The 27,384-nt window shown below is 42.0% G+C and overlaps 1 protein-coding gene and 1 long non-coding RNA gene across 3 annotated transcripts in view; one reads left to right on the forward strand and one right to left on the reverse strand.

The window, feature by feature from the left end:
- SPATA13 (spermatogenesis associated 13) overlaps positions 1-27,384 on the forward strand; it is a 266,452-nt gene that overhangs the window by 96,473 nt on the left and 142,595 nt on the right. The window lies entirely within an intron of this gene.
- Positions 129-26,714, reverse strand: LOC127043355 (uncharacterized). Its single transcript, XR_007772218.1, has 3 exons — positions 26,631-26,714; positions 21,847-21,950; positions 129-231 (listed from the first exon to the last, which is right to left on the reverse strand). It is a non-coding gene; the product is annotated as an uncharacterized LOC127043355 (long non-coding RNA).

Consider the following 27,384-nt stretch of genomic DNA (forward strand, 5'->3'; position numbering starts at 1 on the left):
CCAAGCATGAGATTGGAAGCAAAAAACTGTGATACTCCTTCTAGTTCTGCCCACATGAGTTGCCAAAATGAGACCTTGCTCACAGTATTCTGTGCAAACGTTCAAAATGCGATTGCACATGCTCTCAGTTCCGCTGGGATCCTTGAGGTTGGCTTCCCCACAGAGGGACTTGAATATGCCCATGGGCTCTTCCTGGCTCCTTCGATTTAGCTTCTTCTCTTGATCTTCTTGCTGGAAAAAGAAATCTAAATGGGAATGAGGCAGCTCAGTACAGTGTAAGATTTTTGTAAAACATTCTGTGGTCTAACACAGGAGGGCAGAGCCATAGGGCTAGAGTTAGCAATGGCATTTGTAATCCACTGCTCACAAGGGTAATGGACAAATTTCTTAGACTCTTTGCTGGAACACTTGTACAATTAAACGGAGGGGTGGGTGCGCGTGCGTGTGTGTGTGTGTGTGTGTGTGTATGTATGTATGTGAGAGAGAGAGAGAGAGAGAGAGACACCTAATCTCTGTGATTCTAGGACTGCTACAATAGTTATAGATTGACTTTTACCCTAGCAATCTTTTTTTAATGGTTTTGAAATATTTTAAGGGTGGTGATTATAAAGGGTCACATCCATTACTGCTGACTTAAAAAATCAAATTAAAAAAAATTCAAGTTTTTATCACAGAAATAGGTATGTGATATATTTCGTAGAGTCCTGGGAATTATTTGTTAACTTCTAGTAATGCAATGGATCTTTGTCATCAAATGCAATGTCAATGTTGCTTCAGATATCCTGTATAAGTTTGATCAGGTTTTGTAAAGTGCATTTAAAAATAAACCTACATAAGAAATACTAGTGGAAGCAGACCCCATGACGGGCCAAATCCTCAACTGGTGAAGATGGGAGTCATGATGTTCATTTACACCAGTAGAAAATATGGCCCAATATTTTTACAGTTTCACTCAGTCACTTCCTATTTAGAAAATATTTGCTGGAAGCAGTTGTTAAATACTTTGTCATTTGTCCACTAAAGCCAAAGCCATAGTTTCTTTCAGGTATGCTCTTTGGAATGAGGATATAACACCTGAGAAACTAATGTAATTTCCAGAGCATTTTTGGTAAAATAGTAATGTAGTGAGGAAGGTTCATACTGTGTATGTTTGCTTTCTGCTCAGTAAAGTAACAGTCCTGTTTTCACTCTCTTTGTAAATGAGTGGTGGTTGTCAGGGTTAAAAGGTCAACATAGGCAACACATATCACTGGGTGGCCACGGTATATCCCTTTGTGACTAACTGGAAAACAATCACTAGGTTAAAGGAAGATGATCTCTTGAAAAGAGCACTAGCACAGCTAAAACCAGTGAAAGTGTGGGGCTAAGGTCGTTTATATAGAAGTTGCTGGCTTTTGTAAATCACTATACCATTCGCTATGAACTTTTTTTTTCACTTTTTCCCTATGAAGTAAAATCAGATCATGTGAATAAAATGAGGTGTCTTGGTGGGAGATGATACAAAAGACTTGCTTGTGGATAATTTGCCAGTATATGACCACACTTCAGGTACTGTGTGTAATCTGGATGTCTCATTTAAAAATCAAAAGCCTTAAATCTAAAAAGAAATAGAGCAAGAATGGCAAACACTAAAAGAATTAGAAGATTTAACTTCTAAGGAGGAGTTAAGGGAATCTAATAAGTCAGCCCTGTTTCCATTTTTTATCAAAAGGGAGTTTTGCTATTGACTTCAGTATGAAACTGATTGGGTTTCTCACATAAGAAAGCATGGGTGGAAAGAAGAGAAAAGCAATGACTGATATTACAAATTGCTAGAAATACCTGAGAGGTGGCAATATAGAGGGATGTGTGATTTACCATCAGGGCAGGAACTGATTTGAAATTAAAAAGAAATTTAAAAATTAAAAAGAAATTAAAAAGGAAACACTTCAGAATGATAATTCTATTCTTTATACATTCTTATATTTCCATCATTACCATAGTATCTGAGTACCTTCTACTAATGCATTAAGCAACATGACTGACATCTGTTATGCGTGGCTAGTCCTCACTCTTATCATCTCCTTTCTTCTTGCAATTAGCAATGAAATGATGTATCTAAAGACGTGGTATAGGCACAGTAAGTCATTAAGTTTTAATGGATACATTAGGGTTAGATAAACACTAACAGAAAAATCTAACTCAGTGCAGCGGGACATCCCGTGGTCTCTTCAGTCCTATTGTCTATTGCTCTATGCAAGATGTTGTGAAACCCTCAAGTCTGTTTACAGAAGACAAACTATATAGTAGGTAATCAGTTAGCATATCTCCATTTCATATCAAATTAATTTTCTGATATACATTTCATATGATAAACCTTCCTATTATAGTGTGGAAAGATCTTCTACAATAAAGCAGATGAATCAGTAAAAAGCAATGTTATGCTCCATATAAATTTCACTTTGTGCTCTTAATGTTCTTATAATGCACTGATAAACTAAAGATATTGAAACGATATAGGTCATGTAGTGGCAGAATTCTTTAGTGTTATTCGAAAAGGAAATCCAATTCCAAATGGCTAAATTTGGATAAGCCCTGGTTTCCATCCAAATTTCTTTATAGGTCTGGTCCTGATTTACTCCTCTGAAACCTGAAGTCACAAGGGGCCTAGAATTGGGAAAGATAGTTGACAAGTGGCATTCTAGAGGGGTGTGAGTGTGTTCCAGACCATATATAAACGGCATTTGTAGGCAAGTTCCAGTGACTGAACTGTACCTTTTGTCTTGCAGAATAATTTTTTTTCTTGTTTCATTCTAGTGATGAGGTTCAGTCTTTAAAATGAGAACTCAATATTGCTTGTGCATTATTTCATCCAGTTTAAGCCTTTTTTTCTTTTAACCTCCCACTTCCTCCCCCACCCCCAAAAAAAACCCACCACCACCACCACCACCACCAAAACCCTCTCCAAAAGATCAGAACAAATTCACCGCTCGTTATACATGAGCACAACTCCACTGATTTATTTTTTTAATCAGCCTGTGAATTTGATCTGTAGTCTCTAGTCATGTGCAGTGAATCCCTGAGAAAACACTAGTAACCTGAGACCAAGCCCAGAGCAATCAAAAAGAAACATTCTGTCTCTTGTAAACTGTGTGTTTGGCTTTCAGAAAAAGCACCTAAGGATGATTGAGTTGGAATTTGCATCAAAGCTCTTACCAACACATCCACATTTCTGCCCTTCCCCCTCTCCCCCAGTTAATTGCTAAGGGACCTTGTTTCAATTTACTTCAGAATGGTGCTTGAATTGCTGAGAAGCTGATAATAGGAATAAAGTAGTTAGGAGAAGAGTCCCAGTATTTGAAGTTGTATTCAATTTTATATGTCTCCAGTTGATACATTTTAAATTGGCACACAAGGACAGGGGTGTTTTAATGGGGAGAATTAATTACATTCTCTGATGCTCTCAATCGTGTACGTATAACTCCCATCTTAGAACTACCACAGCTGCTTAACTTTGATGGAATGCTGTCTGAGGGATTTCTTAGACTCTGTGCCCTGCTCAGTCACAACTCAGCAGGCAGGGAAAATGAAGGGACAGTATAACTCAGCTTGTAACGTGTGTATACATATGTTGACCTATCGTACACATGCCTGTTTGCAGACTAGAAACAAAGCTGAGTCAAAGATTATTGATTTAAATACTTACTAGGTACTCAGATACTGTGGTGATAGGGGTCATAAAGGTTCCTAGACTGAGACAATAGCGGCTATGAGAAAAACAAAATTCACCAACAGTTACAACAGATTAGTATCCATGATGCCACAAACTTCCTCTTTTAACCATAAGGGGAAACTGGCTTATTGGGCACCACTATGTTGTAACTGTTGGCAAACTTTTTAATACCAATCAGAGTAGGTCTTACAATGGCTGGGGGGGGGTTACACTAGAGATTGAAGAATCTGAAGTTTATAGGAAAAAAATTGGAATATTTTAGCTCTCCCTCTGACTGCATCTCTCTCAACACTAATTCCTTGCCTCACTATAACTTTCTGTTCTCCCCTGATATTTTTTTCTTTCTATCCATATCTGGTAGATTGGAGCAATGAGAAATTTTAGCTGCTATGACAATGAAGGGGGCATGAATTACAGAAGTTTGGAGATGTCCCTGTGGCCACGACTACACTATATTCTCCCCACATCCCACTTTTCCATAGTTGTTGCAAGTGATTCAGTGGCAGTTTAACCCAGTTTTCAGCTGGGTTAGTGTTATCCTAAAAAAAGTGTTCACTGTTTTTTTAACTTCTGACAGGCCTGACAAACTGTCTATACCTAGCACACTGCTTTCATAGCATTTATCCACAAAAAACATCCTGCAAGACCTTAAATCAGGGATCGGCAATCTTTGGCACGCAGCCCGCCAGGGTAAGCACCCTGGCTCCCACTGGCCACGGTTCACCGCTCCAGGCCAATGGGGGTGGCAGGAAGCTGCGGCCAGCACATCCCTCGGCCCGTGCCGCTTCCCGCAGCCCCCCATTGGCCTGCAGCAGTGAACCACGGCCAGTGAGAGCTGTGATCGGCCGAACTTGCAAACGTGGCAGGTAAACAAGTCAGCCTGGCCAAAGGTTGCTGATCCCTGCCTTAAATGATCTCACTGGTCATTAATATTGTTGTGAAATATATGTACAAATACTATGTAAGAAAGTTGTGTGTGTGTGTGTGTGTGTGTGTGTGTTTGTGTTTGTGTGTACCTGAATCAAGGCATTGTTGACAACAGGTTTCTGCCAGACAGGCTATTCGCCTGTGTGCTCGGGTTCACATGTGAATTGAACATTGTAAACCAACACAGCAGAAGCTCTGTTTGCATAGGAAGTAATCATGAGGATATGAAGCCAGCATACCAGGGAATAAACCCTTGGGGATGGGTCATCCTTACTCTGGGGACAAACAGTGAATTTGGGGGGATACAAGAAGAAGGCAAAAGGACACCTCTAGGTCCTGCACCTGAGGAAGTAGCCAGGCAGTGTGGTTAATCTGTTTAAATTTATTCTATGGCAAGTGTTAGAAAGTTTTGTATAAAACCAAATCATGTATCCATCATTGTTACCCATTATCTCTTAAATCTTAGTCTTTGATGATAAACTTATGATTGTTTTCACTATAAATGTATCCCAGTGCTGTGATGTTATATAGAAGCTGATCCTCAGTTGAACGAAACAAGATGGTGCGTATACTGTCCCCCTGGGAATAACAAATCTGGTATTTCTGTTACCCAGTGATGTTGGCTGGATACCACAAAGGAACTCTTCAGAGGGGCTTGAGGTACACCTATTGTTAACCTGCAAAACATAGTGAGGACTAGCATTGCCATGAGGAGGTTGGGTGGGTGGGTAACAGACTGCTGGTGTCAAGGAGCTGACACCCAATTAAGCACAAGCAATTCTTCCTCTAACTGGAGGCAGGGGGTAGCATGGTGGTGGCTCTCAGGCTTTGTCTATACCGGCACTTCGGCAAAACTTTTGTAGTTAAAAAACACACACATACTGTGCCGACAAAGCCACTGCTGCTCATGGGGGGTGTATGTTTTGTGTCAGTGGGAGAGCTCTCTCTGCCGACAAACAGCAGGTACACTGGATGCCTTTTAGCATCACAGTGTGTCACTAAAAGCAGGGCCGGCTCTAGGTCTTTTTCCTGACCCAAGCAAAAAAAAACAAAAACAAACAAACAAAAAAAACCCCAACAACCTCCCAGAATGCCGCCCCTGCAATTGTGTCACCCCAAGCACATGCTTGGTTTGCTGGTGCCTAGAGCCGGTCCTGGCTAAAAGCCTCATAGTGTAGCCGTAGCTTCAGTCCTTGGCACCCCAAGGAAGCATCACAGTTAGATGACATAGTATTCATAGAATCATAGAATATCAGGGTTGGAAGGGACCTCAGGAGGTCATCTAGTCCAACCCCTTGCTCAAAGGAGGGCCAAATTCCAACTAAATCATCCCAGTCAGGGCTTTGTCAAGCCTCACCTTAAAAATCTCTAAGGAAGGAGATTCCACCACCTCCCTAGGTACCCATTCCAGTGCTTCACCACTCTCTGTGAAAAGCTTTTCCTAATATCAACCTAAACCTCCCCCACTGCAACTTGAGACCATTCTCCTTGTTCTGTCATCAAGTACCACTGAGAACAGTCTAGATCCATACTCTTTGTATAGTATTGCAACTTTTTTTTATGGAAGGGGCCCCTGAAATTGCTTTGCCCCAAGCCCCTGGAATCCTCTGGGCAGTCCTGGTAGTCAACCATCTAGGAGACTTCAGTACATTCTTCATTTTGGTATTTTGATATGAAAATGTAGTTAAGATGACAGGCTTTCATCTTTCCAAATGTAAGCCTGCTAGGATTGCTCTTTAGTAATGATATTCAAAGCATGTGAGCCAATGACTCTGAGTAGAAAATAAACTCATTTAAATTCTTAAGGCATAGTTAACCATTTTGTAGAAACTTTACCTGGAGGAAAGAAAAACCATGGGTCTTGAAACTAAATGTCGAAAAAAAATTTTGATTCTACAAACTGTACAGTAGGAAAAAGGTTTAAGTGAAGACTTTAAAAATTGGATGTTTGCTTTTAATTCAGAAGCCATGAACACAGGCTACCCAGAGAAACTGCTAATCATGTGACACTTGTCTCACCTGCTAAGGCATCTGTGCAATCTGGGACATCAGAACATGACTATGCTGCACATCATGGACACTTTTGAACTCCACAACAGTGGAGAGAGGACCCAAATATTCTATATACAAAAGTGCAGAGCCAAAACATTTGAGCTTAACAAGAATCTTCTTGAGCTGTGCCTGTGACCAACTTATGCAGTCCTGATGCCAGCCAGCCAGGCCACTACCATATATTTTAACCTACTTCATTTACGTGTGTGTGTGTGTGTGTGTGTGTGTGTGCGTGAGAAATATAAAAAGACAATCAACTATGAAGAGTAGAAGTGGAAGTGAGGCTTTTCAGCCAAATATTGAAGACCCCAAAGACTGGATAAGGGACATTGTAGAGAAACATCTGAACTTTTGAGTGCTCATCAAAATCTTCTGAGGCTTGTCCATTGCTAGTAGCAATTGATATGCTCTTTTTGCTCTCAAAAACTCAAAAGTTCTGTGTTTTTTCCCCCTGTGTGCTTTTATTCCATTAAAGTTCTTGCTCTTGACAGCCGTTGAGTGAACATAATCCAAGACACACCAACTTTTGACAGTTTCTTTTAACAGGCATTCCAGTAAGTTTTTCATAGTTTATCCTTCATTGCTTCCTTAATTATCTTCTCTTGACAGAGATGATACAGTTCACCTAAAGTACTTGTAAGCATGAATTCCTTTGTTTAAGCTCTCTTTTTAGATTGATGGTGAATTCCTAAGTTTGAAAAAAGTTATGTAACAGACTTTGTTTCTCAGACATTTTGCAGTGTATATAACAGTCTCACTTTGCCATTCTAATGGTCATGTTGCTGGGGAGGGAAGTGTCCTAATTCTGATTTAAAATAACATAGTCAGTTTAATCATGTTGCTGACTCATTTTACATTACTGAGAATTCAGCCTGGCAATGGGTTGTAATATTTTGAGGATATTGGATCAATACTCAGAAGTCTAGTAATAATGTGCTATAGTATTCTAGCACTGAAGTCACCTAGAGTTAAGTAAATGTACTTGTAGTGGATCCTTAGATGGTCTCATCTTGCTTGCATTATTCATTTGCATGGTTTCAATGAGAGAGAATATCTCTGAATTATCTGATTAGGGAGCAGATCTTTTCACCAGGGACAAGACTTTAAAATAAATTTTAAAAAAAGCAAAACAAAACCACTATAGAAATATCATAATTCTCTATTTTGTGGGTGGTTAAAAGCAGAATGGCTTAGGTCTTTTAAGGCACAGATCGCTTTCACCCAAAAGAATTCATGGGCAGTCATACGGCTGTTAACTGACAATATTTGGAATATGGTTTGTTTAGTTTTTGAATAATTGTTCTTTAGCTTTGCACTGTCTTTTTTATTATTATTATTATTTTTTTTTTAAGGAAATGTATTGGGGCCCAATTAATTCCTGGATGGAATTCCATTGCCTTCAGAAGAAGTGCACCAAGTATATGAATTCGCTCATCTCCCCCACCCTACCCCTCCAAAAAAGCTTCAGAAGACCACATATGACTTACTAGGATAAATTCAAGTGACTAATTCAGTCAAGATAAAATCTGACAGGGGATTCTGTAACTCTGGCCACTGATTTCAGAGTTGCTGCAGTTCAGAAGCAACTGGTATAAATGTGATTGTTGGGCTGTATTATGGCTCTGTGAACCAGAGTCACATTCAGAGATGGGGTGGAGGAACATCATCTGAGCAAAAGCCTCTGGATGCCTGAGCAGTAGCAGGTATAATGCCTGAGGGGTACTGGAGGAGTAAAGCACTTAAATAGCAGTTGCTACATCTGTTCCACAGGTATAACTTGTGCTCACCTCACTGTCACACTGTAGCTGCTAGGCAGTATTGAGGAGAAGCAGGACCATGACCTTGGCCTCTCTCCAGCCAGCACTCCCACGCTGGGGTCTCAAGTGCAGCTCTCAGCTCTGCCTGGCCTCTCCAATGCTCCTGAAACTCTGACAGCCACATGCCCATGATCACCCCTGTGGGTGTGCTTGGGAGGCAGGAAAGGAGCTCCCTGCACCCTCCCCCGTTTGGCACATTGGTGTATGGGGGCCCTGATTCATTCTACTGCATGTAATAAAAAGGCTGACTCCTTTATACATACAGATAAGTCTGTGTTCTGCAGGGCATGTAGAGGTATGGTTAAAAAGGTTTCTTCTAGTTTTTGACTGGTAGGTGAGCTATTACTGGTTCTAGCAGTATTGCCCACCGCTAGTTTAAGGAATTCAGCTGTAGTTGTTAGTGACACCCCTTCCGATGGAAAAGGTGGAAGAAAATGGTTAAATTTATGCCCACTCTATTGCCTTTGGTTTCCTTGTGCAATTGCAGGTTCTTCTGAACTGGGTGGCCAAAAAGACTAATTTTCTTTTGCCTTTGAGCTTAGAAGTGTAAATGAGAGGAAAGGCTAGTCCCTTTTGTCTGACTGTTTTGTTCATCCCGCTTGCCTCACCAGGCCACTAACATCTTGCTATTGGGGCAAATTCTTTCTGTCCACCTACCACAGTGTAGCAGCTCCTGGATAGTGTCTTTCCCCTGTCTGGAAGTGGGGAAGGATGGGCAGGCATCCCTAGGCCTCTTCTGAGGTTTGTTTCTGAGCACTGCCTCTGCCGGCATGCTGTGAGTGGTCTTAGAGGCAAGGTATTCTGGGGATAATTAATCCGAATGGAATCCTATAGGTATCATGTGTCTTAAATTTAAGGTAATCTTACTTCAGATTCTATAACTTGGTTTCTGTAGAATGTTTTTAACCTGGTACAGCTGATGTTAAGAGCCTTATTTTACTCCTAGGGAGTAAGTAATAAAAATGATCAACATCTGTTAATGTACAGCAATTCAATATCCTCAGATTTATGAACTTGTAGTAGGAGTTTAATTAGGGATGGTTTCAGCATTTTTCACAGGGATGACTGGCTGGGTTTTTTTGTTTAAATTGCCAAGAATAGCGACGTATGTAGGAGCATATTAGAAAATACCAAGGAAATATGCTTCCCACCCACTCTGAAAAGATTCACTCTCAGCAGTTTGATTTGTTTTTACTATCTCTCCTTCTAGTAGAAAGCCCAGAGACAGGCATATTGCAGGAGGATGGCTGTAGTACAAATAGTTTCCTTGGAATTTTAAAATGAACACTATGGAAGATAAGGGGTGGATATTTAATTTAAAAAAACCCATATAAACAGAAGTAAGATTAAATGGATTCTTTCAACATGCTGATGCCAAATAATTTATTTTCCTTAAATGAAGATAAATTCCCATCCAGTTGACATCATTAAGGCACATCAGTTTCATAGATCAGATATCCATTTTGCTGTTAGGTGAACTGGAGGTGGCCTTTCAGTGTGAGATTGAGCCAGACTCAAACCCACGCTCTTCAGATTTGTAGTTGAGCACATTAACCACGCAGCCACTGTACTCCAACTCAGCTCTGTCCATCCTCCCAATACAGTGTAAAGTTTGGCAGTCTCTCCCAGCCAGAAAGAAATTAAAATGGTGGGGGAATGGGGGCAAACATAGAGCCCTTGGGAAGGGAGGAGTGGGAGACACTGGCATGGAGGGAAAGGGAAAATGGATTTTTGCACATAGTATTTTCTCCCCAAGAAGATACTTTCATCAAGTCACCACTCAATCTGCTTTTTTATGAGTTTAATCATTTTTAGCTTTAAGATTCACTATAAGGCATCTTCTCCAGCCCTTGAATAATTTTCGTGGCACTCTTCTGCACCCTCTCCAATTTTTCAACATCCCTTTAAAAACAGTTTGATGCAGTTCTCATCCTAAACAAAACATCATATTCAAAACAATTGCGTATTATTTTTACATCCACTAAGACCTTAACAAAAATCAGTCTGATGCATCCAAGTGGCAACTTGTTCCTTTGACTGACAGAGCACTTGTCTAAATCAATTTCATTTCCTAACTACAAATGTACAGAGTTCCTATCCCTCTCCCGTCATTCTGCTATGTCTGAATAAGAAGAGTGTAGAAATAGCAGCCTAAATCACTGCTTCACAAAAAGGATTTGTCAGACCCCCTGAGCAAGAAACAATAGCAATTCATATGCAGAGTACTTTCCCAGGAGCTGCTTCGGAGCTGCTCTGAAACATATTTTTTGGATAACCATTGTTTTGCACTACTGCAAATTTGTGTACTTACACAGTGAGATATATACACTTACGGGATTAATATCATTATGCAAATTAGCATTTTACCCTGTACTGCATATTCCTACTGAGACCAAATTAGACTTCTCAATCAAGTGTCCTACCAAGAAATAGTTTTAATAATCCTAGTCTGTCAAGCAGCATTTTTAAAGATCTTCTTAATTGTAACATAATCGTGAAAGGAGATGAAATGCATACAATAATGGCAGTTAACTGGATTTATGTTTAGGCAAGTGGTTTACCCACTGTCATGTGAAGTGACTTTATTAGGGTACAAAACTAGAACTCTAGTTCAAAATCTTAAAGAACACAGAACCCTATTTTAACCATATCCCAATAAGGCCTTCCACTCCAAGAGCAGAAGCAGCAAAACAAAATGGCTGCTTCCTGTGGTCGAACGTTAGTGGATGAAGAGGCTCCCCTTTTTCCACCTCTTCTCCACTACTCAGTATTTTCTCTCCATGAAGGTACTTTATACACTACAAACAAGTCACCTGTCCATCTTCTTTCTGATAAGCTCAACAGATTGAGCTCTTAATGATGTGCTCATGGTATCCCATGTTGCTAAGAAGATGAGCTGCTCTGTTCTTTATTAGATGGTGTTTACTAAAGCCTGGCTTAATGCCCAGGTATATTGTATTGCTGTAGTCCATATCGGAGATGTGAAGTCATGTATAACCAAGGCCAGTTCTTCATCCACCAATGTTCTAGCCAACCAGAGATGGGTAGCAGCACCTACAAGCATGGGCAGAGGATGGGGCCCCCCTTTGGAATTAGTTATACTCCTTTTCAAAATCCAACCATTGAGAGAAGATACCAAGTGCTATTTTGGAACACCTTTGACAGCTACTAATTGTTTGTAGCTTGTTTGGTTGCAAAAAATTGCAATTTTATTTTGATATCTTCCTTTGTTCTCTTCTAAAAACATTTATTATAGTAACTATCTTGCCAGCTCTGACCTTAACTGTGATGGGGGGTGATTTAGCCCAGTGTTTTTTCAATGACTGGTCCACGGACCAGCACCAATCCCTGAGATCTCCCTCACACAGTTTAGGAAGGCAGCAAGCCAGTCCCTGCTATCAAAAAGGTTGAGAAACACTGAGTTAGCCAATCTCAGTAGTTGCTTATAGTCAAATGCTTATCTTGTCCAGTCCAGTCCTGTTATTGATAATCCATTATTGATGTAAATCCATTCAATGCAAGGCCGGCTCCAGATTTTTCACTGCCCCAATGGCAAAGCAAAATAAATAAATAAATAAAAATAAAGCTGTGATCAGCAGCACTTCAGCGGCAGCTCCACCACACCGCTTCAGTCTTCGGCAGCAATTCGGCAGTGGGTCCTTTGCTCTGAGAGGGACCGAGGAAACTGCCACTAAATTGCTGCTGAAGACCCGGACGTGCCTCCCCTTTCCATTGGCCACCCCAAGCACCTGCTTCCTTAGCTGGTGCCTGAAGCTGGCCCTGATTGAATGTAAATTAGATTTACAATGAAAAGCAAAACACACAAACTAAATTTCTTGCTACGCATTCTTTTAATTTTTTTTTAATTTTTCTTTGCAGGGACTTGAAATAGCAGCACTGAGTTGTTTGAAACATTTATCTCTTGCCATTGGCACTATCTGTTCAGACTCAGAGTAGAACATGTTCAAGCTTTTCAAGCATAAGTACTATGTACTTTAGGAAGACTAATTTAGACTCTTTATGAAACTGACATTAGTTATATAACCATCAAGCTGCTTCATTAAATCTGGATTAATGTCAACAACATTCCTTTTGGAGAAGTTTGCAAGCTCCTTTCCAGGGAAAATCTTTCTGACACGATGGAAGGAAAATTTATGATTTTCGTATTTCTATGAAGTACATTTCCATCTGAGTCATGTTTCATTTGAACCTGTCTCTTCAGCAATGTTTAACAAGATACCTTGGAATAAGCTCATCCTGAATAACAGACATTTCTGAGTATTTTTTTTTAAATGACTAGAATCCTCCTATTAAATATTCTGATATGTGTACTGTGTTGGCCCTTGTCCCTGCAGTATCTGGGCATCATGCATATAATTTGAACTCTTCTGCTGGGTCAACAGCAGTCACACGTCAGAGATCCACAAGGTCACATATGAGCCTTATGCACACACAGATTGTGAGACTCTTCTAGAAGTCCTATCTCCCGCCCCCTCCCCCTCCCTCCAGCCAGCTGTAGGACTTTTCACTGACTAACCAATCACCTCCATGGTAAACCTGATGCTACAGGGAAAGTAGTCTTTTACAGCCACCACCATTAAATATTAAGGACATTGAACTGGAAATTATAAACAGGCATGTAACAAAGAATATGATGGTACTCTGGAGGCATACTGACAGAAATCAGTTAGTTCAAGGTTATGCTAACAAGGAGAATAAACATACTTAACAAATATTAGGCAGGTAGATTTGAAGATATCCTCAAACCAAAAAGCTTCATTTCAGAAATGAGTAAGGGTTGCTAAATGACCCTATACTTACTACATTATTCATAAAACCCAAGCACTTTAAAGCAAGAAAACAAATATGTTATCCTTACAAAGCCTGATCCAAAGTTTATTAAATCAAGGGGAGGCTTTCCATTCACTTCACTGGGCTTTTGTTCAGGCCTCCAGCTTATGTTTTTAAACAAAGTTTGTTTTTAATTCCTGGGGTTTTATATATAATAATTCATTTGAGTAAGTTTATTAAGATACTGTGGGTGAAATCCTCAACTGGTGTAAATGAGCTCAATTAAAATCAATAGTTAGACCCATTTACTCCAACTGAGGATGTGATCCAGTATTTTTTAAATTTTTAATATGCTGAATAAAAAAGGTCACCATATTATTAAACCAAAGAAGTAAACGGAGATGACTAACATCATAATGGCTGACAACCAACATCCACTCTCCCTTAGTAGCTGTGAAATTGTTTTGGAAAGCATCAGTCATTGAAAACACATGATCTGCAAATCACACATCCCATTTTATACCTCTGTAAAGGCTGTGGAAAACACCCACTGAAAAGTGCATTGAGCACAAGTGATGCATCACCTCAGTCTTTTTACTTTAGTTATTGGAAGAATTCATTGATTGGGAGGGGGCACTGAGGAGTTTATCTGTCAGGGTTTTCATTTCTCCATCGGCTACAGTGAGACAATCCTATTCTAGATTTTGAGTTAAGGCAGTTTTTAAAATCTTTGATCCTTCTTACCATTGAAAACTGTCTTTTGCACAGGTCTGTTGTAATGGTGGAACCCACAGGAATGCTGGCTTACAATGTTTGAAGTAGTGCTAGCTGAGATGGATTTGTGGGCCAAGTTCAGGGAGACAGTAAAAGATGCAAGGTGAATTCAATTGATTGCAGTGACATCACCACTAGATGGGTGGCATAAATTCAGATATGTCACATGAGAAAGGAGGATGATGGGTGGTTTACCTCTGATGACATGATACCACCACTAAGCAATGAGGTGAGTTGTTCAAAGGGCATGGAAAAGAGAGAGGTGAGATGGAAAGAGACAGAATTGGAGGAGAGGAGCTATGAAGCCTGAATTCTAACAATTCATAGTTGTTGTTTTTTTTCTAATTTCCATGGGTACAAGATAATACCATAATAATGGCATTAGAATTAAAAAGGTGAGTTTAATAGAATTTTTTTCATGAGTTGAGTGTTTATGGTTAAAGACCAGTAAAGCTCAAGCAGACACACCTAATTTGAATGTTGATCCTGCCACTTCTGTGCAAGTTATATTTTACAGTAATCAACTGAAGTGGTTTTTATTTTTGGGATTAATCCTGCCTTCCTTAAGGGAAGGTAATAGTAAATTCTCTCTCAAACACAGAAATATCTATACACCTAGATCAAGGATGTCAAATTCAGGGGCCAGATCCAGCATGCTTGACGTATTTATCTGGCTTGCCATGCTGTTTTGCAGAATGCAAGAAAAAGGGTTTCTAGGCCTAATTTACTTGTTACATGAACCAGTGTAGTTTTAGACTGAAACACCAGCACTAAGCAAGATGTAAAACTGCCCCTCAGTTGTTACCTTCAAAACTAATAATGAGCCTTCAAGGCCCCATTACCCTAAAACAATCGATGGGTGATTGTTTAAAAATACATGTGCAGTTGCATAGCTAATTTGTCAGTTATGAAATTTATGAGAAACATGACATTGTGATCGACTGTAGAACCATGTGATGAATTCTGTTATGCAAATGGCCAAAAAAATAAGCCAGAAAATCATAGAAATTTAATTTTTTCCCCACTGAGTGATGCTAAATGCACTGGTAGTTTTATTAACTAAAAATGTGGCTACTACATAGGGGCCCTTGTCCACTGAAGCAGAGCGAGGCCTGCTGTGGATTGAGGGCAGCATAGCTATAATTTTGTAATCCCTGCTCACTGCCCATAATTCAAAATATATTTCAGCACGCTTGACAAAATGAATTTGCCATCCCTGAAATTCTAGGTACTGCAGTGATGATAGCTGTAGAAATCAATTGATGCACAGACAAGGCATAGAGAGCCTGACTGTCATTTACACTATGGCCCTTTTAGACCACTGGCAGTGTAAAGGGCATTTAAAATGGACCCCTTTACACTCTTAGTGGTGTAAAGGAGCCTTAATGTAAATTACAATTAGGCCCCATGTGTTTTCCATTACAGATAGTTCATTGGAGCTACATGAATTCTGTGGGTAAGAGCTGCCATGGGAAGTGTGGGTGGCGTGGGCTGAAAAGAAAGAATGGATGAAAACTTTAGTGATGAACGGTACCTCTCTATACTAGGGTCATGTTAAAGAGAAAAGAGCTGCGAGGTCAGGAGTACAGCCAACACTCAGAGAACAAAGTGGGAAATTTGTCTGTGTGGGAGGAAACGAGGGGCCCACTAGGTTTCTCATCTGCAAACTTGCACTTTAATCCCTACGTTCTCATGTTTGATCCTTTCTTTTCCCCTGCCTGTATCTGCAGCAAGATTCTTTATAAACACGTCTCTTCTTCAGAATATTATATTCAAATAACATCACAGTGACACATACCTAGCATAAACCAGGAAAATCAAAGTTATGGATGAGGCATTTCATCCTCAACCATCTGTTTGTGGGAGAAATGGGATATTATTAAGAGGCACAATAGCCTTTCCCAGAGGCACGTTACCTCTAATTTTGAAATTTGGTATTTGTATCACAACCTTAGCATTATTTATACTTAAGGCCTCTGTTTTTCAAGGTTGGTTTATTTAGTTAGTTAGTTAGTCATCTGGAGAGTTTTGCAGCAATATTTGAGTTGTTGTATAGCTATAAAAAAAAGGGGAGATCAATGCTTTCTTTATATATACTTTAATGAGTAATGTATATTTATATAAATTACTTATTACAAAGATTACAGTAGTATACACTAAGGTGTAATGTTCTCCAGTGCACTTTAACACAGTGCGTTTTGAAATAGCACAGTGGTAGAGCACACTAAAGAACTTGTAGTGAACATCAGCAAGGTCTACACAGACCAATTAATGCATAACACCCTTAATTCGCATTACTGCTCTGTGTAGACAAGCCCACCAATAACAATTTCTGGCATTTATTAGATAAACACTGACTTCATTTTTGTTTTTGTTTTTTGTGTTGGGGGTGTCTTATCAATTTAAAACCTAAAATCAGAAGCCATATTGATACTACATTGTATCTTTTTCTGTAAATTGCCTTTCTTGAAAACACATCTGTACTGTTAGACCCACATTTCCCTGAGAACCTGGAATGGGCAAAATCCATATCTTAAATGTTATTTAGGGTTTAAAAGATAGTGTAACTTACATGATCAGTTAGAATACTGGAAAAGAGCCATTATATTTAGTGTCTGTATGAGGCACATTCGGGTCTTTTTGTCTGAGGGTGAAGCCATAGATTCAACACTTCCACGAGACTTGATAACATATGAAGTCACCACCAACCTTGCCAATAAATAAGGTTAGCTCAGTATTTTCTATACTTCCCTACTCTTGCCCCAGGGAGTAAGAGAATATGATAAACACTGTGGTAGAGTTTTGTAGTTATTTCCTATACATGGTGAAGTTTTTAAGGTGGGGTACCTGGTAGTGTAAGAACAGTGGAATGCTAAGAGGAGCTGCAGGATTGCTAGATAAAGGCACTATCCTTCAGGTGACACATATGGCTGAGATTCCTCCTGCCTGCCAACTGGCTGGGAAGAAAATTCACATGTCCATATTGGAGAGTGGATAATCCCAATGTCTTTACTGAATTATTCTCTCTTAATGAAGGTTCTAATGTCCAAGGTTGAGTGTAAACTGTCCTTGTGCACATAGGGCTTGATCCTTGACTCTAATGACAATTCTGCCTGAGTAAGGATTACCGGCTTTGTCCCATAATGTTTTCTCATATTAGCCTAGATCAATGGTTCTCAAACTTTAGCAACCTGAGGACTCCCATTTTGATTTACAATTTTTCATGGATCCCCAAGCCCCCCACTCAGCCCCAGGCCGAGCCTCTGTCCCCTCTCTTCCCACCCCCACTTCACCCCTGCCCCTCCTCTTCCCTGCCTCTTTCCACCCCCACCCCCAAGCATGCACTGTCCTTGCTCCTCCCCCTCCTTCCTAGCACCTCCTGCACACCACTGAATAGCTGTTCCCAGTGTGCAGGAGAGAGGAGGAGGAGTTGAGGGAGAGGAGTTGATCAGTGGGGCCAGTGGACCCTCACCCCAGTTTGAGAAACGCTGGCTTAGATGGATACTGCAATGCATGTATTTAACTCAATTTATTTCCAAGTACTCTGAAATGCTTCTTCATGAAAGGTGATGTGTTAAACCAAACCCTAGTTAAATTCTATCATGCAAATATTAATATAGGCAATTTCTCTCTGCAATCTCCCCGTTTTAATTCCTTCTTGTCTCAGGGGCTGTCCATATTGCAGCAATATTCCTTGTGTCATGGAGAGTTAGATGCAGCTCTATCCTTCGTTTGGCCTGGTTGGGGTTTGTCAGACATACAGCCCTGGTAGAGCTCCCTTTTGGTGTTGTGTTCAGGGCCTACCTCACTGGTCTCATGTGCCCTTTAAGCTGCTTTGAGATTAAGCAAATCGATCTCTCTCTCTCTTTGGGTGCACTCTCTGTATAGATTCTCTGTCTAGCACCCCTTTCTGAGATACTATGATCCCACAGCCTAGACCCTGAGACTAGAGCTGCCTCCCTGAGGCTCCTCAATAGCTCTTAGACACACCCTCTCCCAGCACTCCAAGCATGTGGGCGCTCTGAGTTTACAGTTTAACTATGTGGTCAAGTGACAGTGAGAGCAAACAGATACACAGATAGACTTTGCACAGGATTCTAAACACCACTACTCTTTACTTAGCATGAGAAACACACAGAAGTAGATAAAATAAGCACACCTGTATGCATTTCCCTGCCTCGGTTTCCTCACCCCACTGGATAATTTGAATTTAGGGCCGAGTCCTCTGTGGAGTCCAGGTTTCCCCTCTTGCGCGTGCACACAGTTTCTCTGATTCTGACCTCTGCGGTCAGTCCCCTTCTGCTCTTTTACCCATGCGTCCTTTGCATCTGTGTCTTTTCTGACCCACCTAGCCTCTGGCTTTTAAAAGCCAACATCAATACCTGGGTTTCTTTTCTCTGATGCTAGGGATTTTCCATTCCCCACTTTCCCAGCCCCCTGCAGAGAAACTTTATCAAACTTGATTCCTTAAGCTTCAGTCAACCCATTGTACCAAGGTGCTTGTACCTGAATAAGTGACCCTTAAAGGTCTAAGGGCCCACAATTGTGTCTGGGGTGGACATGCTGCAACCCTGACCGGCCATAGCTGACTCCACAGCCACACTGAGGCATTCAATGACCCGACAATTTCATAGTAAGAACTTCATAGCTTCAGCAAGGAATCACAAGTTGTACCTAAGCAGACTCCCCAAACCATCCCAGGGGTTGCTAATGCAACATTACGCAAAGCTCTCCTCTGTCTGCAGCAGTAACAGCCCATGCTCGTTTAGAAGAAAAGGACAGAACTAGAGACCTGAAAATTGAACTCCTGTTTTGCTGTCATTAAACCACCTGGTTTGCTCTAGTTATAAATGTATAAGCATAATATTTATCTGGCTACCTCTCTAGTCTTGGCTTCATATTATATGCTTGTATTATATATATTATTTGCCTGGTAGAAACTAGGGTCAGATTTTCTAAGAGCTACCAACTTGTGGGCATGTAAAATTAGAGGGTCACACACTTCATTGCTTATGTAGGCTGAGCTTGTAACAGTTGGACTCTTGCCCCACCCCTCCAACTTGGCCTGTTCCTCCCTCTGAACACCAGAGAAGACTGATTTTACAGGCTTTTCTATTCTGCTGATTTTGGTGAAAATCAGAAAGGATCTGACAGAGTTTGGGGGTGGGGAGCAAGGGCCTGGCCAGAGGGGGGGCAGTAAGAGGTCTGGCTGGAGGAGCTGGCCAGACCCGTGAGGTGAGCCCAGCTGAGTGAGGCAAGGAGCCACTTGGGTGGGGGCCTGACCTGAGTGAGAGACAAGGGCACAGCAGGACAGGGGGATTAACTAGAGTGGAAACAAGGTGGGATCCAGGGGCTGGCTGGAGAGACTTTCACCATCCTCATTTCTATTAAAATCAGGGTCACAGTGTGACCCATTTGGTGCTGCAAACAGAAGAAGCTCTCTGAGACTCTAACAGTAATCCTGTATCCTAACCCTTGGGTCAGTGCCTCACCCCTGACTCTGCTCCTCTTCCAATGGCCTGGGTGAAGTCTCTGCCTCCCCACCACTCAGTGACCAAATGGTGACTTTTGTGGAAATCAAGCTCTTCCCACAGTTTTTATTTCTACCAGAATCCATAGGGTTCTGCCCATTGATATCTAGACCATTCCCTGAAATTTTGGAATTGATCAAATATAGTTTTCAAAAACTATCAGGTTACATACACAGAGAAACGTCATCAAGTTGAGTGTAGGGCCTCACTTCACTCCGCCAGTAAAGGTGTGCACCTGTTTGAGTACAAAAAAAGTAACCTGGGTGTAGACATAAGCATGTCAATGTATACACCTATTTTTTGCATCCCAAACAGATATGCCTCTGTGCACACAAATTTTAGGTTGCATGCACTTTGGAAAGCTTTAAAAAAGAGTGGTTCTTTGATATTTTTAAATCAGATGAATTAATATTTTATAGTGTGATATTCTGTGTATTTGATATACCACCAAATTGAGGTTAGTAATAATGAAAAATATGTATTTAGATAAAGCTTGTTTAACCAAAACACTAGTCGGTTTGCTTTCTGCATTTCAGCAGTAGATTCTATAACAAATTCTTTTCAGGATCATGACATAATTACAAATTCCATCCTGTGTACACAATACTCTGTGCACTCTTTGCTGATCTGGGATAAGACAAACTTTACCAAAAAAACTGCCTCCCTGGTTGTGGAGCCTCTGGTGTGCGTTCGGCTTCTGCAATATTAGATTACTTTGAAGCATGTTATTGCTACAAATTAAGGGCTCGATCTTGCAAGAGCTAAGCACCACTGGGGTGATGCTGAGACTCCTCAGCACGCACTGACAATTAAGAGCTCAGTCCTGTGAATGTGCTGAAGATATCTTAACACTGGTTACTATAGTGATAAGGTGTTTCCTTCTTTCTTTTCAAGTAAGAGGACTTTAAGCTTAGCAGCCTATCACCTGATTCACTCATGCTAATACATACCAAATCTTTTCAGCTTTAGTATCGTACAGCAGTATGCCCTTTTCAAAGAAATATACCCGAGTCTTTAAGGGCTATGAATCTTCATTGCTATTAACTATATGGAACTGTGTTGAGTCTATTTTAAAGAAAAATGTTACAGACCGTTAAAGTTGTCTGCGATGACTCAAATTCCAAGGATTTCATTAACCTACTGAGGTTTCTGGTGATCACATATGACAATGGTGTTACTCCACAGTCAACTTTGTTTGGCCATTAGCTAGTATAGAACCACATGCTCCCTCTTATGATGCAGAAACAGGCCACGTTATGTGCCAAAATCATTGTCTAGACCATAAGCAACCAAAATGGACCAGAATTCTATAAAACTGCTGCATTTGCAGAAACCACTGTCATTGTTCCATCAATGTGTTGTCTTGTAGCTATTCTATGGCAATTATTATGGTCAACCAATTGTGTTTATTATACCTTCAAAATTTAAATAGGCTTTGCACATTGTGGCTCAAATTCTGTCTGGGCTGAGTTAGTGCAACTCTGCTGAAGTTAGGGGTTTAAACATATTAACTAAAAACAGTTTGGCCTAGTATATTTAATATAAATGCTGTATTTTCAAGTATAGATTCTCTATAGAAAAGCACCAGGGTTGATTTATTTACTAATCCCCTTCCTAATCCTGTTATCTGTGAATGGAGTACTAATAAAACTCTGACTCAAGAAGGTGCATTATTTACTTAGAAAAACTAGCGGCAGCCTTTGGGGAGCCCCATGATGATTCATTTGCCAGTTACCAAACCAATTTGTCACATGGAGTGCTTGCCCATTTAGCAAAGCTGAAAAGAAGGAATGAGGATGAGGTCTTTTTTGATCTTTTGGAAACAATGCGTTCTGTTTTTCTGTGCAGGGCTGATCCCACTTTAAGACAAATCCTCAGATGTTATTCAAAGAGTATTACTGTGGGGGTGGGAAGGAGTTGAAATTTCTCTAAGCATAAAATAATCCAAATAAGATTAGATCCTGCCACTTGAGGTTTTCTGAACTCTGTTTTACAGTTTGTCTCTTACACAGACAACTTAAAAATCCTCAGTAGGGGAGATGGACAATATTATGATTTTAGTGACTCATCTGCATATCTATCACATATCCGCACATATGCTAAAGATAACTAGTTCCCCTTACTCTCTAATCATCAGATTTTAAGTCTGAGTGCTTTGTGATGACATCAGATCTGTAGAACTATATATAGCATTAATCACTGTTTTTGTGCATTGTCTTCCCTAAGTCAAATATATACAAACCTCATACTTCTGTGATTACCATATCCTCACTGGAATCCCATGAATGATCTGTGTGCATCTATTTCACAGGCCTATGGGTAATATCCTTTCCCTCCTGTGAGTGTCTTGACACATGGACATATGTGAGAAAAAGAGATAATGGACATAATAAAAATTATTCTCATTGAGAGAAAATGTACTAAAGTTTGATACCTTTTAAAAAAAATCCTCTTTACTGTAGCTTAAATCCTCCCTGTAGTGCCTAGGGGGACGAGGGTCAGCCTTAGGGGAAATGGTGCCCTGGGCAAACTTGTATTTTGGCACCTCTGGCCCCCATTGCCACTCCAGGCCCGCCATGCTCCTTGCCTCTTGACCATGGAGCCCGGGGTGGTCGCCCACGTGTAAGGCCAGCCCAGAAGTGGACCCCACATAGGGAATCTCTGAGGTACAAGAAGAGAAGAAGTCCTCCCCCACCATCAGTTGTGCATCCAGTCACTGATTGGAGATAGAGCTACTCTGTACCTAATGGGAAGGACCCTCAATACTTATAATACTAGTTCTTCTTCGAGTGATTGCTCATATCCATTCCAGTTAGGTGTGTGCGCCGCTCGTGCACGTTTGTCGGAAGATTTTTACCCTAGCAACTCCGGTGGGCAGGCAGGTCGCCCCCTAGAGTGGCGCCAGCATGGCGCCTGATATATACCCCTGCCGGCCCTCCTGCTCCTCAGTTCCTTCTTACCACCCGGGAGGTCCGTCGAGTCCGGTCCCTCACAGCTCCCACATAAGATCTGGGGTTGAGCTAATGGTCCCCTCGACGCTGGAGACATTTGCTTCGGCTCGGGACCTGATTGCATTGACTGAGCCTATGCTGCCTCAACCTCCGGTGCGGGTTCTACGATCGTCAACTTCAGGGTTGCTGTGTCTCGGTATTCACCGACAACACAACGACCATGTATTATATCAACAAGCAGGGCGGCACGAGGTCTTCTGCCCTGTGTCAGGAGACTGTGAGGCTCTGGGACTTCTGCATAGCCCACTCCATTCACCTCATCGCATCCTTCCTTCCCGGGGTTCGGAACACGCTGGCGGATCATCTGAGCAGATCCTTTCTTTCCCACGAGTGGTACCTTCGCCCGGACGTCGCCCTTTCGCTCTTCCAGAGAGGGAGATGTCCCCGGATGGACCTCTTCGCGTCCCGAGGGAACAGGAAATGCCAGATGTTCTGCTCCTTTCAAGGCCGGGAACCCGGTTCGGTAGCAGACGCCTTCCTTATTCCGTGGACGACGCATCTGTTCTACGCATTCCCTCCGTTCCCGCTCGTCCACAAGGTCCTTCTGAAGGTGCGCAGGGACAGGGCCCGCTTGATCATGATAGCTCCAGCGTGGCCCAGGCAACACTGGTACTCCATGTTGCTGGACCTGTCTCTGGCCGACCCTGTCTCCCTGCCTCTTCACCTGGACCTGATCATCCAGGACCACGGCAGGCTACGTCACCCAGACTTTCAATCTCTGCACTTCACGGTGTGGCTCCTGAGTGGCTGACCCGGTCTGAACTCCGTTGCTCTACCCCAGTGCGGTAGGTGCTCCTGGGCAGCAGGAAGCCTTCCACTAGAGCGACGTATTCAGCCAAATGGAAGCGCTTCACCTGCTGGTGCGCGGAACGGAGTTTCCTTCCCACCGAGGTCTCCATGGCCATTATCTTAGACTACATATGGTCCCTCAAGGAGCAGGGCCCGGCGATATCATCTCTTGGGGTTCACCTGGCGGCCATCTCCACCTTTCACCCAGGGGGGGATGGCCGCTCGATGTTCATTCACCCTATGGTGACTAGATTCCTTAAAGGCTTGGAGCGTCTCTACCCCCAGGTTCAACACCCTACCCCTACCTGGGACCTGAACCTAGTTCTGACCCAGCTCATGTTCCCTCCGTTTGAGCCATTAGCGACTTGCTCCCTGCTCTATCTCTCCTGGAAGACTGCCTTCCTGGTGGCCATCACCTCAGCCAGACGGGTGTCGGAGCTCCGGGCCCTCACGGTAGATCCCCGGTATACTGTGTTCCACAGGGACAAAGTCCAGCTGAGGCCGCACCCAGCCTTTCTCCCCAAGGTGGTCTCAGCCTTTCATGTCAACCAGGACATCTTTCTCCCTGTCTTTTTCCCAAAACCTCACTCGTCCCACAGGGAGCAGCAGCTTCACTCACTGGACGTCCGTCGAGCGCTTGCCTTTTATATAGAGAGAACCAAGCCGTTCCGCAAATCCCCCAAACTCTTTGTGGCAGTAGTGGAACATGTCAAAGGGTTACCCGTTTCCTCTCAAAGAATCTCCTCATGGGTAACATCCTGTATCCGAGCCTGTTATGACTTGGCTCATACCCCTCCGGGTCATGTGACTGCGCACTCTACCAGGGCTCAAGTGGCATCGACAGCTTTACTCGCCCACGTGCCCATCCAGGAGATCTGTAGGGCAGCAACCTGGTCCTCCGTTCATACTTTCACTTCCCATTATGCCCTGGTTCAGCAGTCCAGAGATGATGCAGCTTTCAGCTCCACAGTGCTCCATGCCGTGACTTCTCACTCCGACCCCACCTCCTAGGTAAGGCTTGGGATTCACCTAACTGGAATGGATATGAGCAATCACTCGAAGAAGAAAAGACGGTTACTCACCTTTGTAACTGTTGTTCTTCGAAATGTGTTGCTCATATCCATTCCACACCCGCCCTCCTTCCCCACTGTCGGAGTAGCCGTCAAGAAGGAACTGAGGAGTGGGCGGGCTGGCAGGGGTATATATCAGGCGCCATGCCAGCGCCACTCTAGGGGGCGACCTGCCGGCCCACCGGAGTTGCTAGGGTAAAAATCTTCCGACGAACGTGCACGCGCGGCGCGCACACCTAACTGGAATGGATATGAGCAACACATCTCGAAGAACAACAGTTACAAAGGTGAGTAACCGTCTTTTCTTCCATTCCCACACCATCCAACCTCTTTTCTGCCCCACCTCTAACTAAACCCAGATCTCTCTTGCATAACAGCACACAGGAAGACTCCCTGGCAGTGGGCTCTGCACAAGTGGTCTTTACCCTTTGTGTAGCCTGACCAATTCCTGCCTCTCCACATACCACAGTTATGTGCACAGCCATAGAGGAGAGAATAGCATTTGTACATATATTAATATGACTCTTCCTTTTGACCAGAAACTAGGTGGAGAATGTGTTTTGGGAATAGGTGGGGCTATGTTTGCTACAAGTGGGATTTTTAAAAGTGCTCAACACTGCTATGGTCACAGCATACACACAGCCCTATGATAGGTGCTGTTTAAACCTTTCTATTTCCTCAGGAACACCCTCTAAAAACTGCTCCATTTGCATTAGGAAAGACAGATCTTCCAGAGATTTAACTTTGCTCCTGATATCCAGGCATCCCAATTTTTTACAATGTGGTAGGCGTGTCAGGAAAACGCCATGTCTGGTTTCCACCTTAGGACTCTGAACCACCAATGGGCATGCTCGGGTGTTAGCTCCATTCTAATTCTGGCATTTTTTTAAAAAAAAGTTCATAGCAGTTCGTGTGTTCCTTAGGCATTTCAGCTGCCACCTCTGCTAAGGTCCACTGAGCTGTGGCCTCAGCTCCACCATTTACTGGTCTGTAGAGATGCTGTACCCAAGGCAGACCCTTTCAAAATTTTCTAAGATGGCCTCTTTGTAGGTGGGAAATTTTTTGGAATGGGGAGTGGTACCTGGAGAAGGATTGTTAGGGTTATCTGGTAAACCCATCTTAGCCTTTTCCAGCTCTAAGCACTTCAGCTCTAACTCCATAAACAAGCGTTTTGCCTCTGCCTCCAAGTGTTTCACCTCTTTCCTCTCCTTTGCTTCCAACTCCAAGCATTTTAAGTCCATTTGTTTTTCATGTTCTTTCTGTTTTTGTTCAGCCTCCAGTCTGGCTAATTCCAGTTTTTTCTAGACCTCACTTTCCATCAACCTAGCCTTCCTGCGCTTAGGCTAGCCTAACCCGAGAGCTAGGAAGAAAAAAAAACCCACCTTGTAAATTCCCTTGCAGGAATTTAACTACTCTGTCCACAGGTAAAGAAAAAGAAACTCTAGCTGCTCTCAGCTTAAAAAAAAAAAAGTGTCCTTTTAAAAAATAAAACAAAACAAAACACAACAACAACAACAACAAAACCTCCCTGGTTTTCAAGCAAGCAAAAGAAAAAAAATGTCCTTTTTTAAATCCTGAGGTCCGTGCCTCTGGCTCAAAATGATTTCATCGTGCTGCCACCATATTAGGGTTCCCTCCCCACTCTGAACACTGGGGTACAGATGTGGGGACCCGCATGAAAGACCCCTTAAGCTTATTTTTACCAGCTTAGGTTAAAAACTTCCCCAAAGCACAAATCCTTTCCTTGTTCTTGGATGCTATTTCTGCCACCACCAAGTGATTTAGACAAAAATTCAGGAAAAGGGTCACTTAGAGTCCCTTGTTCCCCAAAATATTCCCCCAAGCCCTTTCACCCCCTTTCCTGAGGAGGCTTGAGAATAATGTGAGTACCAACCAGACCCTGTATCCCTAGGACACTGAAAATCAAACAGGTTCTTAAAGGAAGAACTTTATTTAAAGAAAAAGTAAAAGAATCACACCTGCAAAATCAGGATGGAAGGTAACTTTACAGGGTAATAAAAAGATTTAAACATAGAGGATTCCCCTCTAGGCTCAACTTCAAAGTTACAAAAACAGGAATAAAACTCCTTCTTAGCATAGAGAAAATTTCAACTAAAACAAAAGATAATCTAACACATTTCCTTGCCGTTACTTACAATTTGTGTAATCTTGGATGTATGCTTTTAGGAGATGTTTTACCTGCTTGGTCTCTCTCTGTCCAGAGAGGACATAAACAAAGAGCACAAACCCCTCCCCCCAGATATGAAAGTATCTTCTTTCCTTATTGGTCGTTTTGGTCAGGTGCCAATCAGGTTATTTGAGCTTCTTAACCCCTTATAGGTAAAGTGATTCTGTACTCTGGCCAGGAGGGATTTTATGTTACTGCATACATAAAGGCTGTTACCCTTCCCTTTATATTTATGACGGGGCAGAGCAGGGAAGAAAAGGGTAAGAGGGACAGGTATGGAGTGAAGCTGAGATAAAGAGACTGTGAAGGAGAGGTAGGGAGAGGGTTGGAGCAAACAGCCCATCATCACAGGGCAGAGAAAGTAGAGTCAAAGCTGTAGAAAGTTCTCTGAATATCAAAGGTCTTTGCTTTGGCTTCTCCAACCAGATGGAGTCTGTGGATTTCTTTATACTCTGATTTATCTCCTGTGACTCCATCAGATACTTAGTATCAGTTTTCTTCCATCTCTCTCTTTTAACAATGCATATCTGTTCTGCAAATTTTTATAATAAATTGGTGTCCTTTGGGTGTACAGAGGAGCCTCTGAAACTTCAGCATAGTTATTAATGTGCTTCAAGGTCTAATATGAATTTAAATTCAGATATTTAGAATGCCAAAAAATAGTCCATACAAGGCACTAGGGTGTCAGATTTTCATTGGCTCAGAATTTGAGGGTGCTTGTT

The sequence above is a fragment of the Gopherus flavomarginatus genome, chromosome 1, assembly GCF_025201925.1.
Source record: "Gopherus flavomarginatus isolate rGopFla2 chromosome 1, rGopFla2.mat.asm, whole genome shotgun sequence".
In the NCBI taxonomy this organism is placed as follows: Eukaryota; Metazoa; Chordata; order Testudines; family Testudinidae; genus Gopherus; species Gopherus flavomarginatus.